The 15662-nt window shown below is 39.3% G+C and overlaps 1 pseudogene; it reads left to right on the forward strand.

Moving 5' to 3' along the window:
* Positions 1-847: 847 nt before the first annotated feature.
* On the forward strand, positions 848-2392 carry LOC149250185 (ubiquitin-activating enzyme E1 1-like; annotated as a pseudogene).
* The last annotated feature ends 13270 nt before the right edge of the window (positions 2393-15662 follow it).

A 15662-nucleotide genomic window follows, 5' to 3' on the forward strand; every position in this document is an offset into this window, starting at 1 on the left:
ATGCCTTATGTGTTTCTTCTTCTTCTCTCATGTGCACATTAAATTTCTATGTTATGTGATTCTTTTGATACATCTATAAGCAAAATGTCCCTGTATCATGTGGGCTCTACCTGCGTCCTATGGGAAGGCTCTCCACTGCTATTGTAGCTTCCATGTATGCTTGATCGCTAAGACTTGCATTTTGTTTTCCACATCTGTCGAGTCGCTAAGATTTTTGCATCGTTAACACACTGCTAGGGTATTACCTCTAGGTGGGCTCCACCTGTGACCAATGGGACTGCTTCCCACTACTGCATTGTCTCTCCAAGTCATCCCAGAGCTTCTCATAAGGGCTCTGCCACCATCTCTGTTGATTTTGGAATTTCTACCAAGTTTGGTTGTGCACCAAAGCTCATCCAACCTCTACTAACTCTATAATAGTTTGAATTTGGGTCACCAACTTTAATTGGCTCTAACTTTCACACCAGGAGGCCATTTTCAAACTTCTACATACCACCAGAAAAAAAATTTGAGCTCTTTCCATCTATGTGGGTTCCACATAATTCAAAGATGATATGCTACTCCAAAACTAGCTCTAAAGTCCCTTCACCATTCTCATCCATGATGATTTTCTTATGAATTATCCTTTTCCATGCTTTTCCTTTCTTTTCCCAATAATGACAACACCATTTATAGTGCTTTGAAATTTCCATGATTTCCTTTTCCAATAATTTTTCCATGGCCTTTGCCTTTGCCAACAATATTTTCCTTTGCCATCAATTTCCTTTGCCACCAATGACAAAATATTTACCAATGCAGTCGCCTTTTAAAATATTTTCCAATGCCTTTGCCTTTTCCTTTTCCATCAATGACAACATATTTCCAACATGGAAAACTTCTAGAGTCTATTTTCGATTGTTTGGTTTCACACCGATGTCTAACATTTGAAGATTTTGTCTTGGGCTAGAATCAAGTAAGTAATTAAATTCCCTTTCCTTTTATCTTCCCTCCCTTTCTATGATTTTACACTTTTCATTTCCATCATTCCATCTTGCATTCCAACAAATCTTACCACAACTTACTATTTACAAAAAGATCAAATTTCACTAAACTAGATTTGCAAATCATTGACTCAATTAAGTATTCATGTTTAAGGATTATTTTTCAAATCGTGTGAATCAACTTTCAACTTCCCCGAGGATGCAACTACAAGAGAAGATGCACCATTCTGGTATACTCCTTAGTGTTTCCCAAAGCCCCTTGAATTTTATTCCCATGATCCCAGTCACATGTCCCTAATTATTGCAACCTCCATTGTAAAAGCTAATACATATGGCAGTCCCATTCCCATTCTTGACTGGGCTTCAAATCCAAATTCAAATAGATTCATGTAGGGGGTTGACAAAGTGCATATTCTAGTTTTCATGCCAAAAGAAGGGATGGCAATTGTGACATATGAGAAAGCTACATATGTGAACCCTTCTTCTACATTGTGTGATGATGATGATGATGCTAAACTTATTAACAAATTAATCACCACACTGCAATGTGGTGTTAAAAATCCACCTTCAGGCTTTCACATGAATCCAGTTAAGTTTGAAAAGGTATTCTCTAAATTTTCTCATTAAAGATCCATATTATCCTCTACTAATTACACACTTCTCCTCCCTCAAATAAAATATTATCAATTCAACACTATCCACTGGAAGAAAAACCAATCTAAAATTTTCGCTATTGCTTCATTGCAATGCAGGATGATGATACAAATTATCACATGGATCTGATTGTTGGACTTGCTAATATGCGAGCAAGGAACTATAACATACCTAAGATGCATAAGCTCAAGGCCAAGTTCATAGCTAGCAGAAAAATTCTTGCTATTGCAACTAACACTACCATGGCCATTGGTCTAGTGTGTTTGGAACTTTACGAGGTTATATTAGGCCACAAGGTTGAAAAGTATTGCATCAATGTTGAAAACTTGGCACTCGCTCTATTTTCTATGGTTGAACCTATTCCCCCACATGTAACTAAACATGAGAATCAAACCTGGTCTCAATGGGACTAATGGGTCATGCATCGTAATCCAACTGTGTAAGACCTTTTGGATTGGTTCCAAGATAAAGGCTTGGATGCCTACAATGTGTCATTCTGTAACGCATTGATTTATAACAACTTATTACCCAACCAAGGAGAAATATTGGATAAGGCGATAGACTTCGTAAAAGACATCTCAAACATAGAGATAGCTACAAACACTCATCATCATTTAGACGTTGATGTCTATTGTGAAGATGAAGATGAAGATGACATTAATATACCCACAATATCCATATATGGTCTTCCTAACTATTCTAGCTCAATTATGCAAATGTTAAATTTCAAAGTTTTTATGACAATCGTCAATAGATAAAACAAAACAAAATTACATAAAAATTTTACTTCTTTTTTCTATGTTACTCTTTCCTATGCTACTACCTTATGGCGTTTCCTTTGCAACATGTAATACAATGTATAGCACTATATATATATGAAATATTGCTAAATAAACGAGAGTTTAAATAAACATCACAAACTTATAACATAAAGTAATTACATATGAAGTACTGGATTAAACCCTCGTTATACAGGTGAAGGGCCGTAGGAGTTTATAAGCACTCCATCATGCAATAAAATAAGATAATGTAATCCTCATGGGTTATGAACGCAAAGGTGGCTGTAGACCAATGCCAGTTTCGGCAGCTCTTGTGACCATCCACACCAACCACCTAGGTGTTGCCCCATGTGTAAATTGATTCTATAACCATCAACAATCCGGCAACAGGGGAGTTAATACATTCACCAGAGTACTCCCAATTCCATATCTATGTAGCATGACACGAAGATGCATTGCATGTAAATTCAAATAAAAATGACATTACTTGTCCCACTAATTCACTCCAGTCATAATAACTAAATTGTGTCATGCAATATCCTCCGCCATTTACATATTATGGGGACATTTAGTATGTGCAATGTTTATATGGGAATAAACAAGGTTTTGTTTCAACTATTGTTTGAATGCAGGGAATGCTATATTCCAACGAAATTAATGATATTTGCCACGTAGTTCAAACAATATGGTTGCATGTTGCACCAAAAACAACTCTAAGATCACCGCCATATCACTATAATCATGGGATCAATTTTTTATTGTGTTATTCTAGTGTGATAAAATGAAAATTGAAAATGCATGTGGTATGCACCAGCTCGGTAAATTAGATCAATAAATCTAAATGTTTGATTATTTGGGAATTTATGAGGAACACAACATGAAAAACAATCTATTCACCAAACCTCGAGGTAGGTAGGGTTTCATTTTAGTTCAACCAAAGGAATCTGGCGTGATAGGAATTCTTGAGGCTGCGACCATGAGTTCAAACTGTTTTTTCTGTTATTATTGTTTCAGATCTAGTTTAAATTTAGAGTAACTACAAAATTATTTTGTAGTCTCTCTTTTATTTTTAATCTGATTTGTTTACATATATATTTGTTTGGATTTTACTGATAATTTTGGATGTTTTATTAGTAGAGTTTGTTATAAGTGATGGCGATTTGGATTTGCAAACATGTAGGGATTAGAGTGATAGGGTGACAAGGGAGATCTCAATCTTTTGAACTAAATTTTTATTTTTATTTTTATTTTTTCAGAACGAAAAAAGCGTTATATTCCATCATAAAATAGTTACATTTTTTCTATGGCTATAACATCCAAAATAACAGCAATATCAGAGCTAGTAAAGGTACATATCAGCCATCATGCAATCATACAAATTTATATCCCTATAACCAGTCTGTGTAGCAATATTCAGATCTATAGTAATAGTGGTTTTCAGAAAGATCTAATATAACTGTTATGGCATGTATAGCTGATAATAGACATGGTATGGAATTCTGAAATATTGTAACTAGTTAATAGAAAACAAAGAATATCAGAGAAGATCAAAACTGATAATCAAAAAAAGTATATCTAGAATAGAAATGTTATCCTGGAAATGGCAGCATCCCAACCTCAAACCAAGTGTCACCCATCTTGATCTCTATGTGAAGTCCATCTAGTTTGTCCATGACACCTTTTTTGGAGAGACTGTCCACATCTATATTGAACTCCCTGCCAATACGCTGAATTGAGGAGTGTTGGAGTGAACTCCAGAGTGTTGTGATCTATTATAACCAACCTTGTAGTGAGATTTTCATATGGTAGCCTTGCCGCGGACATAGTCTATGATGATCTTTTTGAATCCCCGAAAATGTTAATAGATGGAATATCTAGAAAAAGAGAAAACTAGAGAAGACCCCATAATGCTATTGCCTCTGCGTTTGTATTGATGCCTTTACCCGCACCCCAGTGAACATGATATGTCTGCTCAGGTTGAAAAAAGAATTATGAAACCTCATCCGCAAGTGCTGTAGTGTGATGTGCCATCAAAAAACCCCATAGGGTATATGATTTCTAGGTCTGTTTTAGTTTTCTAGGCTTTATAGTGGGTATGCCCAGTTGTAGTTTCGATGAGATTATGCTTCTAATTCTTTCCAATACCAATGCACTCTTTTCTCTGTAGTCGTTGAATATAATGTTGTTCCTCCATCTCCATATCTCCCAAAAGGAAATAGGAGGAATATACTGCCATGTATTGTGTTGCTTACTCCACCATTCAAGGCAATCAGTTATGCAAGTGAAATGTGGGAGTTTTAATCCATATGTGGCATCCAAATTTTGCCAAATTTTAGAAACCGCAGGACACATGATGAAAATATGCCAATTATCTTCTTCTGCACTCCTGCATAGAATGCAAATCCCAGGACCAGACCAATTTCTTTTTTGAAGGTTTTCCCATGTCAATTTTTTGTTTCTCCAGACTAACCAGAGAAAAAGAGTGTTTTTTGTGGGGATGTGAGAATTCCAAAATTTGGAAAACTAGCATACCTTAGGTTGAATGGCATCCCAACAACAAAGTTTTTGATATGTATCCACCACCATGATGTTGTCGCCCTTCATTTTGCCTCGCCATGTGATCGAGTCACTTTCCAAGTCCCTGTGGATCTCGGTCAGCTATAGTTGTGTGCAAATATTTTCCCATTCCACAGCAGGCTGTCCATGCAGTCCCAGCTCCATGGAACACTTCTAAATTGGGCAATTGTTATGCCAAGTCAAACTAACTTGTTTCCAAAAGAATATGCCCGAGTCACTAAGACCATGTAGGAGGGGGTCCGAGATTGCGTCAATATCGTCAAGGCCCCAAATGCAATCCTGTCCAATAGCAATGTGGTGTCCAGTACCAAATTTCCATGTAAGAAATGATAGAAAATGATGACTGATATTTGTAAATCTGTGCCAAAGAGAAGAGCCAGTGTTGCAGCCAATACATCCCCTGCGCATCCAGACCCTAAAGTCGATGTCTTTCAGGTATTTATGTTTTATTATTGAATTCCAAGTGCCTTCTCCAAAGATCCCGCACCATAATGATTTGAGCAAAAGAGTATGGCCGAATTTCATCAAATGTAAGATGCCCCAGCCTCCCAGCCACTTTGGAATGGAAATATGATCAAGCTTTCTGAGATGATATTTGTGATTCTGTCGCATGCCAAACCATAGGAAATGAGAAATGATCCCATTTAATGTTTTGATAATGATGATGGGAAAATGGAATAAGTGTGCCCAGTACACACCCATTTGAGTTATCACAGCCTGAGTAAGAGTGAAGCACCTTCCCATAGAAACGCGTCTAAATTCCCAACCCGAAATTTTCCAATAGAATCGGTCAACAAGCCACTGCCAGTTTAGGATCCTGTAGTTACATGGCTTAATATGGAAGCCAAGATATTTCATCCCACCAGACATGTTCTCGGAAGCAATCTCAAATAAACTAGCAATGAAATGAGTAATATCCATATTGCCTTGATCATGAACAATATAAGATTTACTTTGGTTCATTATTAAGCCAATTTCATTTCTGAATTTAATGAAAATATAGAAAAGGTGTAGCCAAGAAAACCTGTTGAGGATCCCCATGATGAGCACGTCATCGACAAAGAAGCTATGTGGAGTGGTTTAAATTGGCCTTCAGCAGTAGCATGTGAAATGTGAAGACTCAATCCATCAAAATCCAGAATAAAAAGGAGGGGTGATAGAGAACAACCTTGTCGAAGTCCCCTTCCGGCCTTGAACATTGGGTATCCATTAATAATCACCGCGAATTGAACATTTGATACGCATGCCATGATCCACTCAGCAGTGGAGGACTGAATTCCCACCTTGTGGAGGACCAATCACAAATAACCCCAATCCAGACAGTCAAAAGCTTTTTTAAGGTCCACCTTCATGATTGCAACACTTAATTTCTTAGTATGAATAGAATGCAGACATTTTTGTGTGATAGCAACAACATCATGTATCTGTTGATTTTTAAGAAAATCGAATTGCTAGGGGGAGATGAATGAGGAGAGTGTGAGCCACATATAGTTTGAAATGGTCTTAGAGATAATTTAACAGACAATATTAGAGAGTGAAATGGGGTGGAAGTCTGAGAAGGTATGAGAAAGAGGCTTCTTCGGAATCAAAGCGATATAGGTGGAGTTTAAGAGGGGATGAACATATCCCTGTACCCAGGATTCTTCAACCAAGTTTACCAGATCTGTTTGAAAGAGGTCGAAAAAATGAGTGAATAGTTCGATAGTCTAGCCGTCGAGGCCGGGGCTTTTGTTTCCTTTGAAAGATTTGAGGACCTCCAGAATTTCCTCCGTTAAGATAGATTTGTAGAGGGCCCAATTAGCATCATCATCGAACATGTTCGGGTAGTGTTGAATCCCCAAAATTTGATCCTCAGGGTAGTCCAATGTTCTCTGGTTGTAGGCTTGTTGAAAAAAGAGGTGGCGGTCTGACTAATATCATTTTGTGAATGGCACTTATTTCCATCTGAATCATAGATCTCCCATATAGAGTTGGTTCAAGGTCTGTAATTTTCATATCTCTGGAAGAACTTGGTGTTCCAGTCCCCTTCTCAGATCCAGATAGCTCTGCTCTTTAATTTCCATGTAGTCTCCTTGATGTGTAGTAGTTTCTACCTTTGTGATTCTAGTGCATGTATGCAACTTCAAATGTCATTTGGGAGAGTGTCCAGATAAGTGGGGGCGGATCTCCAGGAGTTCCTTTTTAATAGTTGCAAGATCTCTATTCAAATGTCACTTCTTCCTTATCTCCCACTGCTTCGTCTCCTTCCACAGGATCCCCAACTTATCCAGAAAGAACCTCATATGGGAGGGATGTCGAATCACATCTCTGTGCCATACCTCATTTACAAGATCAATATAAGCGAGATCCTCTAGCCAAATACGGTTAAATTTTAAGGGCAAGCCACCACGGTACTCGTCCCAGTGCTAGTGGAGAGTGATAGAGTGATGGTAAGATATGTGGCAGCTGATAATATCATAAGAAACCATCCCAAGCCGCTCAATGATTTGTTCATGCAGGAGGAAGTGATCAAGTCGCTTTGCAATATAACTCGCACCCGACCGTCTGTTATCCCAAGTGGGAATAATAGTGGAGGGGAAATATCCACCAAATTATGATCCATGATAATATCCTTAAGTATGTCTGCCATGACATCAGCTCTTCTAGTGCTTCCCCAAATCTCATGTGATCCGACAGTGCAGTTTAGATATCCCGCCATGATAAGAGAAGAAAGGTCAAGTAACTCTGACTCAACCAGATGTTGCCAAAAGTTCTCCTGATCACGGTAAGGATCATATACATTAGGAATATGAATGCAGCCCAAGAGGCTACGAATGTGTCCAATAAGGAGAATCCTAGCAAAACAGGAGAAAGCCCTGACCTTGACCCATCTGGGATCCTAGATAGCGATCAGACCACCCGAGAGATGTGTGCATCTGTGGCAGCCATGTGCCAGTCTGGAAGCATTTTCCAAAAATATTCAATCACTTTGGGAGGGGTGTGCATAGTTTCTTGTAATAGAATGATGTAGGGGCGTAAGGAAGAGAAGATATCCTTTAGGTCTAGAAATTTAGGGGCGGCCCCCAATCCCCTCATATTGAGTGAAAGAATAAAGGTCATGTTTGTCCTTGAGCAGGCTTCTGTGCTCGAAGGGCCCGAGTAGGGATAGAATCAACAATGGGAACACGAATAAGGGAATCAGAATCAGTGGGACAGAAAGATGGAAGGGGACGTGGTCGTCCACGAAAGTGCCTGTTGTCCCATGGCTTTTTGCGGCGAACGGTGATGTTACCAACAGATGTAGGGCTAATGTGGGGGGAAGAGGGGCTAGGCGGTTTGTGGATGGTGAGTGACCAGAGGTCCAAAGTTTTCTTCTGGAGGATGAAGTCCAGGTCACTGTCCACAGATTTCGTGGGAGAGTGAAGGAATGAGTGTGGTTATATGGGAGTCGAGTTGGGAGATGGGTCAGTAGCTGGGGAAGGGGAAATGTTGTGAGATGGTGTCTTCGTCAGGACATACATAATGTGAATGGAGGAGAGAGGGTCACAAAGTGTCAGATGAGGCGGAGCATCAAGTGGGTGTGACAGACAATCACGTGGAGTGTGAATGTGAGTTGCAGTCTCGAGTAATGTGGCATCAATAGAAGGGTGATACGACTCTTCGGATTGTAGCGAGGAGGATAATATGGGTATTGGAGTAGATTCTAATGGAAAAGTAGAAGAATGATGGAACAAATGGCAATGAGTAGAGAGCCGAGAAATACCTGCATGTTGTGGAGAGCCGAGGCCCAGTGATGGTGTTGGAGTCTCAGATTGCCCGTGAGACGAAGCATCGGCAAATACACCTTTGGCTCGTTACCAGAAGCCCTGCCGAGGATGTCGAGTTGCCATAGGTCTAGGGCCCTAACGCCGAGGGAAATGGGCCAATAAGTGTCCTGTGCGATGATAATTTAGACAGCAGAATGGGAATATGAATGTGGCCCAGGAGGCTACAAATGTGTCCAACAAGGAGAATCCCAACAAAATAGGAGAAAGCCCTGACCTTGACCCATCTGGGATCCCATATAATGATCAGACCACCCGAGAGACGTGTGCATCTGTGGCAGCCATGTGCCAGTCTGGAAGCATCTTCTGAAAATATTGAATCACCTGGGGAGCGGTGTGCATAGTTTCTTGTAATAGAATGATGTAGGGGCATAGGGAAGAGAATAGATCCTTTAGGGCTAGAAATTTAGGGGTGGCCCCCAATCCCCTCATATTGAGTGAAAGAATAAAGGTCATGTTTGTCCTTGAGTGGGATTTTGTGCTCCAAGGGTCCGAGTAGGGATAGAATCAACAATGGGAACATCAATAAGGGAATGAGAATCAGTGGGACTAAAAGATGGATGGGGACGTGGTCGTCCACGAAAGTGCCTACTGTCCCATGGATTTTTGCGGTGGACGGTGATGTTACCAGCAGATGTAGGGCTAATGTGGGGGGAGGAGGAGCCAGGTGGTTTGTGGATGGTGAGTGACCGGAGATCCAAAGTTTTCTTCTGGAGGATGAAGTCTAGGTCACTGTCCATAGAGTTCGTGGGAGAGTGAAGGGATGAGTGTGGCAATACGGGAGTCGGGTCGGGAGACAGGTCAATAGTCGGGGAAGGGGAAATGTTGTGAGGTGGTGTCTTCGCCAGGACATACATAATGTGAGTGGAGGAGAGAGGGTCACAAAGCGTCAGATGAGGTGGAGCATCAGGTGGGTGTGATAGACAATCACGTGGAGTGTGAATGTGAGTTACAGTCCCGAGTAATGTGGCATCAATAGAAGGGTGATTCGACTCTTCAGATTGTAGCGAGGAGGATAATATGGGTATTGCAGCAGATTCTAACGGAAAAGCAGAAGAATGACGGAACAAATGGCAATGAGTAGAGGGTTGAGTAATACCTGCATGTTGTGGAAAGATGAGACCGAGTGATGGTGTTGGAGTCTTAGACCCCCCATGAGACGAAACATCGGCAAATACACCTTTGGCTTGTTGCCAAAAGCCCTACCAAGGATGTCAAGTTGCCATAGGTCTAGGGCCCCAACATTGAGGGAAATGGGCCAGTAAGTGTCCTGTGCGATGACAATTTAGACAGCAGAATGGGACGCCCCAGAAGTCCAGTCATTGTATCAATTTTGTGTCACTCCCTCTAAGTGCAATGTGGTCCAGAAAGCCCCCCTGTATTCCTTTTCAATAAGAATCCATGCCACCCTTTTGTTAGGTGCCCCGAGACACCAAGGATCCACATACACGAACTTTCCAATTGAATTACCGATATCGGTGAAAACACGTTTTGACCATAATTCAATGGGGAGGCCCGACAACTTGACCCAAATAAGATTATTCTATGGGGTATCCCTCAGTAGGTTGAAACCAATGTACCAGGATTATAAAGCTAGGAAGTTATGCCCATTTACCCAAGGAATGGTTTTTATTTTAATGAGGTCTTCATGACAGAGAAAATGGAAGTTGTACCATCCATTGAGAAGACGAACCACCATAGGCATGTAATCAAGCATAATTCTCCATTTAGATTTTAACCAGACCCACATCTCCATGTCATCCATTTCGGCAAAGTGCCACTTCCCAATGAGTACCCATTTCTGTAGGATAATTACATGATCAGTAAGCACATCTTGGCAAAAAACCAGAGCAGGTGTTGTTTCAGTGATTTTAATAGCACGCTTGGGGTGGTGAGATCGACAGTCGTGATCTGTATGTGTGTCCATGCAGCGGCGAGGGCGCATGTGAGCCATCTAGAAAAGGATGCGATGAATAAGACGAGTACCATGTGTCCAAGGGAGGGTCCCCCCACCCGAATGTATTCTCAGCATCCACCATGGTGCGGATAAACGCCTCCTGAGTTGAGTTGTCTGATGCCAAAAAGTCCATAGCCACGTGATAAGAAGGGAAAGTGTCAAAACAGCTAGGAGAATGTAAGCAGATGATAATGAGAGGTCAGAAGGTGGGTGAGGGGTAAATGAGCCACTGACAGAGAATGTCTAGGGATCCGTTGTGTCAAATCCATGATAAAAACAACATTGGAAAAGGAACCCGAAATGGGTGAAGACAGGTGGGGACGCTGCCAGAATTGAAGTCCAAATGAGGAAAGTACCTAGAGTTAGAGAAGAATAAATAAAGAAATGGTGAAGGACGGTGGTTGAAGATCCCAATCAGGATGAGCAGATGGTGAATGTCAGAATAGAATGTGGGATTGAGAACCCAGTCATGTCACTGTAGTGGGAGAAAATCCTTGTCGTCAAATTTGAAATATTGCCGAAATCTAGAGCCAACCAGTACCAGAAAAAAGTGATGCAGGTCAAAACCGAGCCAGAGCCGAGTATGGTAAGCCTAGAGAGATTAATAAAGGATCAATGGATTGGGTTCAAATTAATGTCCATCACAACAACAACAACCAGGGCATGTTCACCATTTGTCGCAAAGACAGAGACCAAATGAGATGCCAGGGCGATAGATGGTGAATGAATTTAACCAACGATGATAGAGAATGTTGTAACTAGTGATATGGAGACAATCAGTCCCCCCTAAGAAGTACTGGGGACAAATGAGACAGTGGAGGTCAGTCCAGTGGGGCATGTGGACATCTGGGAGGGGACAGAAGGTGTAGACGAAACATACAAGTAAGGAGGTAAGTGGCTATACAAATAAGAACGACAATATGGAGGACCTCAGAGTGAACAATAGATAGGAGAGTGTAGTAGGGAGTGAACGTCATCATGTGAATGAGAAAATAACAGTGGAAATGGGAATAAAACCAGAGAAGCAAATTTGCCATGTGTGGATGAGAGCCATGACTGAGACAATTTCCTGTAAGATGTTGCCATTGCAAGAAAACTCCTAGACTAATAGATCAGTGAACACCAGCTTGCAAGGCCACCATGTTGTTTTCACTCTCAAACCATTGACTCAATATTGAAGCCTCCATTCTTTCTAAACATCTGAATTCATCATTACTTTGACCCAAGATCCTTAATATATGAATTCATCAATAGTTTGACCAAATTATCATTTAGGAAAAATGTATCAAATTTTTAGATCGTTTTGTGGTAGTGAATTAGATTTTAGAGGATCCAATCTCCTAAAAATCTGTCCAGTATTTGTGAGCAGGAGGGTTTATCAATGTATTATAAAAGGCCATGACGAATTCTTGCGGGGGGTGGGGGGCGGCGCACCCACATGGCTGTAGTTTATAGGAGAAGCAAGGGAGAATTTTGATGGTGAATGTAAAATTGGTTTGAATTTGCATACATTGTAAGTGTTTTTGGATTTGAATTATTTCAATCGATTAATGATTACGTATATGCCATTTCATTTCCAAAGTTGCTTTAATTTTCTCTTCTAGAGTTTTTATAACTTAGCTTTGGAAAATCCTCAAGGGATAGCACTACTTTTATGTGACTTTGATCCATGAACAAGGAGTGGTCTTGATTGCATTTTTCTTTCATTGTGTTAGTGCTTTTCATATACATGCAATCAATATTATCAATCCTTCATTGATTTATGTTTTAAGGATGATTATGACCTGTGCATTGCTCAAGTCTGAGTTTCTGTGAATTATTTCCAGGAAATTAGATTGTTTGAGGATGTTATTTTCAAATGAATTGAATTAATACATTTACTAAAACAGTTTGTGTGATATCATGGTCTTTGTCATTTGTTTTCTAAACTATTTCGTGAATGAAGGGTTAAAATATTATTTCTCACACATAGATGGTTATGGTTACATATTTTCATGGTTATGCCTATAAATAGAAATTTTGTAGTTCTTTAGTTATCTACATTTAATATTATTGTTAATGTGAAATTTGAAACAAATCTAGGTTACTCTACATTTGCTTAAAATATTGGAGGTTTGCATCACTGTAGTTTTCTATTTTTTAATATATTGCATTAAGAATAATCAATATTCTAAATTATAATTGCATTTATAATTTATATCTAGTGTTTAGTTTGCATCTTAAACATTCAACATTGCATGAAATAGATATCATTCATTCTTCTTCATATTTACTAGTTACATCCACTTCTAGTGTCTTTTCTTTGCACCATATTATATTAGGTAAATGGTAGATTAGACACATTAATATAACATAGTAATTTAGTTTTCATGTACATATAACAATTAAATGACTTTAGGAGTTCCTTGGTTCTTTCTGTGTAAGAGGAAAACGATCCAAAGGCCAATAGAGCCTTTAAACCTGTCGGGAGTGACCATCCTAAAGGTCTTGAGTTATCTCAAAAATGCCTCAGTCCAGGAGACATTCCCTTTGTTGACAAAGGTCAAAAGCTTGCGTCAATATGACTCAAACTCAGTTTGATAGAGAATGAGTGGGTAGGTTTGTAAAAAAGAAGAATGTTAAGACCACATTTGTTGGGGATGTTCCTTTTTGCATCGTAAAAAAATGACCAGGCCAAACTTTTGAAGGTTGTAGGTCCCACTAGGATGTGGGCTAGCTTCAGCTGATGATCATCCTTCAACTGCAAAACTTTGTTTAATTTTATGGACCATTGTGGCCTAGTTGGCCAACCACTCTTCAAAGATGACACCATTATTTAGCAACCAAATGTTCCAAATCAATAATGGTAGAAAAGAAAAGGAGGAAAGTAGAGGTGAGGTGATTTAGTTGGTTAGGAACTTAATTAGTGATTGACCCTCTCAGATTCCTGAGAAAGCCAAATAAAATTGTATTCTGTACTAAATTGATAACGAAAAGGTAGACAACTAGAAAAGCTTATCCATGCTCTCTGATTTCTTTTTGGAAATTGCACACCAGCTAGCCTTGACCCATCCTCTCTTATGCATATTGTCATGAGTAAGAAATTTTTTATTTAGGACCAACGAAACAAGCAACTCGATCTTTAGAGGGAATCTCCACTTTCAAATTAGTTTGTATCACCTAAAAGATATTGGGACTTGTTTAGGGTTCTCCTATGCCTCATAGGCCAATTTGGCCATGACTATGCCATTTTCTTTATTGTGAGGCTACACCAACCTGTCTGCACTCTGCTTTAGTGTGTTGTTGTTCAACACTAATGATCATGTAAGGTCCTCCCATTCAATAACTAGCCTACTAGAGAGACCCAAGTCATGTGTTGAGAACCAAGTCTGTAGTTTACTACTAGATACATCCCGGGAGGTTAGCCAAGCTGTTGAGACATTTAAACTTGAGATCCAATGCTAGATTTAAAGAGAGGAGTGACACTTCACCCCCTAAGATCCAATGCTTAGAAATGAGTTCGAGCTTTTAACCATCGCCAACCTACCATGCCACATATTTTATAACTAGGAGGTATGTAGCCATCAAATCTTTCCATACATTTGATCCCCCTTATCCCGTCTTGTTTTATGACCTTAACCAATTCGATACCACTTGATTTTTCCAGTACTTTTTTCTCATAAGGAAACCCTAGAGGCTCGAGTTGAACATACACCACCAAAAGCTTTTGGTCACTAGGGATTTTGAAAAGCAGAATATATTACATAATCCCTAGCCACCCTCCTTCTTTGGTTTGGTCAATGTTTTCCAACTTGCAAGATGGGACCCTAGTCCTCTATTGCCCTTCCATAGGAAAGAAAAGCACAATTTCCATATTTTTTCGAGAATCATTTTGGGAACCTTAGCCAACGACATCCAATATACTATAATTCCTTCCAAAATATATTTGACCAGGATTAGTCAACCACCCAAGGTGAGCCACCTATTGTGTCAGTTAGAAATATTGAGTTCAACCTTCTTGACTAACCAATTCCCTAAGTCTGCAAATCTGTAATTGTTAGTTTTCAAGTGATACTCCAAATATTTAAAAACTAAATCCAAAGGGAAAAACTGAAAGGGTAAAAAGTCTCTGAAGTCTAGCAAAAGATGATCAAAAACGCCGTGGTAGAAAATAAAGGATTTGGTATCGTTGATTACCATCCCTAAGAATCTCAAAACAACTTAAGGATATCACTTATAACAGTGTACTCCCCCGAGAGACATGACAAAAAATGAATACATCGTCCACAAACAATAGTTGAAGTAATTTGATAAAAGTTGTGATATGAATGCTTTTTAGTTTGTGCTCCTATTTGATAAATTTAATAGAATGGTGAAAGCCTTCGCAATAAAAAGGAATAGGAAAGGCAAGAGCAAAAAACCTTGTCTAATTCCATACATAGCCTTGAAGAAATTTGTAAGTTCACCATTTACTAGGACCGCAAAGTTTGCTAAGGTGACACAAACCATAATCTGGTTTGTCGCTTCCCAAGAAAAGGCCAATTTGCAGCAAAATCAAACATAGGAGAATCAAGTTTACTCGGTCATACACTTTTACTTGATCTAGCTTTAAGACTGGAGTCTTAGAAGCCTCTTTGTTTTCATACTATGTAGGCCATCCTATATTGTTGCTATAACATCTAGCTTCTAGTGATTAAAAAAGAACTCTAACTATTCTTGCAAAATTCCTTTGGACAAGTCACCCTTCAGTGTCTCTACTAGGATTTTAGAATTAAAAAAAAGCTCAATTAACAATCACCTTATTATGAAATATTATGTAAACCATGAAATTTAAACTGCAAATCTCCTTAAATCAAATCAAAACAAAAAAAATATATCTATATAATATAAGTTAATCATAAAAATATTAAAAAATATATTCATACAAAAATTA

The sequence above is a fragment of the Pinus tabuliformis genome, chromosome 7, assembly GCF_031772625.1.
Source record: "Pinus tabuliformis cultivar Carrire ecotype Pingquan chromosome 7, CPIR1, whole genome shotgun sequence".
In the NCBI taxonomy this organism is placed as follows: Eukaryota; Viridiplantae; Streptophyta; class Pinopsida; order Pinales; family Pinaceae; genus Pinus; species Pinus tabuliformis.